General features: G+C 28.5%; 1 long non-coding RNA gene across 2 annotated transcripts in view; it reads left to right on the forward strand.

Annotated features, from left to right (window-relative positions):
• The window catches only part of LOC111223776, a 27,191-nt gene extending 24,636 nt beyond the window's left edge, over positions 1-2,555 (forward strand). For both annotated transcript variants that reach the window (XR_002665189.1, XR_002665190.1), the window contains exon 4: positions 2,396-2,555. This is a non-coding gene — a long non-coding RNA (uncharacterized LOC111223776). The remainder of the gene's footprint in view (positions 1-2,395) is intronic.
• The last annotated feature ends 2,469 nt before the right edge of the window (positions 2,556-5,024 follow it).

Raw genomic sequence — 5,024 nt, forward strand, 5'->3', positions numbered from 1 at the left:
AAAAAAGTCATAGTATAGTAAGGCATAAAAAGTCATAAATAAGTCATAGTATAGTATGGCATAAAAAGTCATAAAAACGACATAGTATGGTAAGGCATAAAAAGTCATAAAAACGACATAGTATAGTAAGGCATAAAAAGTCATTAAAAAAGACATAGTATAGTAAGACACAACAACTCAAGAAAACGACATAGTATAGTAAGGCAATATGAGCCATAAAGATGGCATAGTATAGTAAGGCGTAAAATGTCATAAAATGTCATAGTATAGTTAGGTATAAAAAGTCATAGTATAGTAATGCGTAAAAAGTCATTAAATATGTCACAGTATAGCAAGGCATTAAAAGTCATAAAAACGACATAGTATATTAAGGCATAAAAAAATCATTAAAAAAGACAGTATAGTAAGGCATAAAAAGTCATTAAAAAAGTCATTGTATGATAAAAATTAAAAAGTTATAAAAATGTAATAGTATAGAAAGGCATAAAAAATCATAAAAACAACATTGTATGTTAAGGCATAAAAAGTCATAAAACGTCATAGTACAGTATGGCATAAAAAGTCATGATATAGTATGGCATAAAAAGTCATAAAAAAGTCATAGTATAGTAAGGCATACAAAGTCATAAAAATGTCATAGTATAGTATGGCATAAAAAGTCATAAAAAAAAGTCATGATATAGTATGATATAAAAAGTCATAAAAAAAAGTCATAGTATAGTAAGGCATAAAAAGTCATAAAAAAGTCATAGTATAGTAAGGCATAAAAAGTCATAAAACGACATAGTATAATATGGCATGAAAAGTCATAAAAATGTCATACTATAGAAAGTCATAAAAAGTCATAAAACGTCATAGTACAGTATGGCATAAAAAGTCATGATATAGTATGGCATAAAAAGTCATAAAAAAGTCATAGTATAGTAAGGCATACAAAGTCATAAAAATGTCATAGTATAGTATGGCATAAAAAGTCATAAAAAAGGCATAGTATAGTAAGGCATACAAAGTCATAAAAATGTCATAGTATAGTATGGCATAAAAAGTCATAAAAAAGGCATAGTATAGTAAGGCATACAAAGTCATAAAAATGTCATAGTATAGTATGGCATAAAAAGTCATAAAAAAGGCATAGTATAGTAAGGCATACAAAGTCATAAAAATGTCATAGTATAGTATGGCATAAAAAGTCATAAAAAAGGCATAGTATAGTAAGGCATACAAAGTCATAAAAATGTCATAGTATAGTATGGCATAAAAAGTCATAAAAAAGTCATAGTATAGTAAGGCATAAAAAGTCATAAAACGACATAGTATAATATGGCATGAAAAGTCATAAAAATGTCATACTATAGAAAGTCATAAAAAGTCATAAAAACGACAGTATTGTAAGGCATAAAACGTCATTAAATATGTCACAGTATAGTAAGGCATAAAAAGTAATTAAAAATGTCACAGTATAGTAAGGCATAAAAAGTCATAAAAATGACATAGTATAGTAAGGCATAAAAGGTCATAAAAACGACATGGTATAGTAAGGCATAAAAAGTCATAAAAAACAACATAGGCATAAAAAGTCATTAAAAATATCATAGTATAGCAGGGCATAAAAAGTAAAAAAAAAAAACGACATAGTATAGTAAGGCTTAAAAAGTCATTGTATAGTAAGGCACAAAAAGTCATTAAAATTGTCACAGTATAGTAAGGCATAAGAAATCATAAAAACGACATAGTATAGTAAGGCATAAAAAGTCATAAAAACGTCTTGTTATAGTAAGGCATAAAAAGTAGTAAAAATGATATAGTATAGTAAGTCAATATAAGACATCAAAACGACAGTATAGGGAGGACTAAAAACATCAAAGTATAGTAAAGCATCATAAAGCATAAAAACATCATAGTGTATTAAGGCAAAAAAAGTAATAAAATCGACATAGTATAGTATATAGTATATAGGCAATATAAGCTTTAAAAATATCATAGTGTAGTAAGGCATAAAAAGTCATAAAAACGACATAGTATACTAAGACTGAAAAGTCAAAAAAATGATATAGTATAGTAAGGCAAAAAAAATTTAAGACCTTGCCCTCATGTGCTCTGCTCTTCTCCCCTGCCGCATGTATTTGTTTGTCTGCAGTTTTTGTCTGTGTCTGCATAAGTGTGTGTCAGTTGGTCATGGCTTCCTGGTTCCTGCTCGCTCCATTCGCCATACTCTCCTGGTTCTCATCATACAATCTCCACAACCTGCTGCAGTATAATAAACCACTTCAACTTACAATTCTCTGTGACATCGTTCCATTTCTTCAAGTGGTATTAACAGTATGGCCAAACTCAGTTTGCTGTTTACTCTGAGTCTTTCTGGATGTTTTTTAATCCTGTTGTGTTTGTGCTTCAGATTCATACTGCTGCCATCCTTCCACCTGCCATGCTCAGCTCCTGTCTTGTCATCTTGGATTTTGTTTGCCTGCGGATTCCTGTGGATTCCTGTCTATAAATACATCTCTGCCATTATCGTGCCGGACTGTCTACAGCCCCATGCCCTCAGCATCATAACCAGCCCCCCTTCCACTCCACACCATGAAATAAGAGTGCAATAAAACACGTTATCACTACTGCTCTGTGTTCTTATTGTGGGTTCGGATCATGACAAAATCTTACAAAGAAGGTATGAAAAAGTCATGGTATTTTAAGGCATAAAAATGTAATCTTATGGTAGGGCATAAAAATTCATTAAATACTAAGGCATGGCAACATCACAGTATATTGAGGCAAAAAAGTAAAAGAAAATGTTGTACTATAGTAAGGCATGAAAAGTGAAAAGTATAATGAGGCACAAAAAGTGAAAAAAGACATAGTATAGTAAGGCAATATGAGCCATAAAAATGAAATAGTAAAGTAAGGCAATATAAGCCATAAAAAAGCAATATAGTATAATAAGGCATAAAAAGTCATGAAATTGACATAGTATAGTAAGGCATAAAAAGTCATAAAAACGACATAGTATACTAAGGCATGAAAAGTAAAAAAAAACAACATAGTATTTTAAGGCATAAAGACAACATAGCATAGTAAGGCAATATAAGCCATAAAAACTACACAGTATATTAAGGCATGAAAAGACAAACAAACGACATAGTATAGTAAGGTAATATAAGACACCAAAACTAGATAACATAGTGAGGATTAAAAATGTCATAGTAAAGTAAGGCATTAAAGGGCATAAAAATGTAGTATAGTGAGTCATAAAAAGTCATAAAAATGACATAGTATAGTAAGGCATAAAAAGTTATGAAATAGTCATAGCATAGTAAGTTATAAAATCATAATACTATACTAAGGCATTAAAAGTCATAAAAATATCACAGTATAATAACGCATTTAAACGTCATAGTATAGTAAGGCATAAAAAGTAAAAAAAAACGACATAGTATAGTAAGGCATAAAAAGTCATACAATTGACATAGTATAGTAAGGCATTTTATGTTATAAAAACAACATAGTACAGTAAGGCATGAAAAGGTCATAGTATAATGAGGCATAAAAAGTCATAAAAAAGTCATAGTATAGTAAGGCATAAAAAGTCATAAAAATACAAAGTCATAAAAAGTCATAAAATGTCATAGTATAGTATGGCATAAAAAGTCATAAAAAAGTCATAGTATAGTAGGGCATAAAAAGTCATTAAAAAAGACATACTATAGTAAAGCATAAAAAGTCATAAAAAAGTCATAGTATAGTAGGGCATAAAAAGTCATTAAAAAAGACATACTATAGTAAAGCATAAAAAGTCATAAAATGTCATAGTATAGTAGGGCATAAAAAGTCATTAAAAAAGACATACTATAGTAAAGCATAAAAAGTCATAAAATGTCATAGTATAGTAGGGCATAAAAAGTCATTAAAAAAGACATACTATAGTAAAGCATAAAAAGTCATAAAATGTCATAGTATAGTAGGGCATAAAAAGTCATTAAAAAAGACATACTATAGTAAAGCATAAAAAGTCATAAAATGTCATAGTATAGTAGGGCATAAAAAGTCATTAAAAAAGACATACTATAGTAAAGCATAAAAAGTCATAAAATGTCATAGTATAGTAGGGCATAAAAAGTCATTAAAAAAGACATACTATAGTAAAGCATAAAAAGTCATAAAATGTCATAGTATAGTAGGGCATAAAAAGTCATTAAAAAAGACATACTATAGTAAAGCATAAAAAGTCATAAAATGTCATAGTATAGTAGGGCATAAAAAGTCATTAAAAAAGACATACTATAGTAAAGCATAAAAAGTCATAAAATGTCATAGTATAGTAGGGCATAAAAAGTCATTAAAAAAGACATACTATAGTAAAGCATAAAAAGTCATAAAATGTCATAGTATAGTAGGGCATAAAAAGTCATTAAAAAAGACATACTATAGTAAAGCATAAAAAGTCATAAAATGTCATAGTATAGTAGGGCATAAAAAGTCATTAAAAAAGACATACTATAGTAAAGCATAAAAAGTCATAAAATGTCATAGTATAGTAGGGCATAAAAAGTCATTAAAAAAGACATACTATAGTAAAGCATAAAAAGTCATAAAATGTCATAGTATAGTAGGGCATAAAAAGTCATTAAAAAAGACATACTATAGTAAAGCATAAAAAGTCATAAAATGTCATAGTATAGTAGGGCATAAAAAGTCATTAAAAAAGACATACTATAGTAAAGCATAAAAAGTCATAAAATGTCATAGTATAGTAGGGCATAAAAAGTCATTAAAAAAGACATACTATAGTAAAGCATAAAAAGTCATAAAATGTCATAGTATAGTAGGGCATAAAAAGTCATTAAAAAAGACATACTATAGTAAAGCATAAAAAGTCATAAAATGTCATAGTATAGTAGGGCATAAAAAGTCATTAAAAAAGACATACTATAGTAAAGCATAAAAAGTCATAAAAACGACATAGTATGGTAAGGCATGAAAAGTCAAACAATGACATAGTATAGTAAGGCATAAAAAGTCATACAATCGGC

This window comes from Seriola dumerili, unplaced genomic scaffold (assembly GCF_002260705.1).
Source record: "Seriola dumerili isolate Sdu_G_001 unplaced genomic scaffold, Sdu_1.0 BDQW01000113.1, whole genome shotgun sequence".
Taxonomy (NCBI): Eukaryota; Metazoa; Chordata; class Actinopteri; order Carangiformes; family Carangidae; genus Seriola; species Seriola dumerili.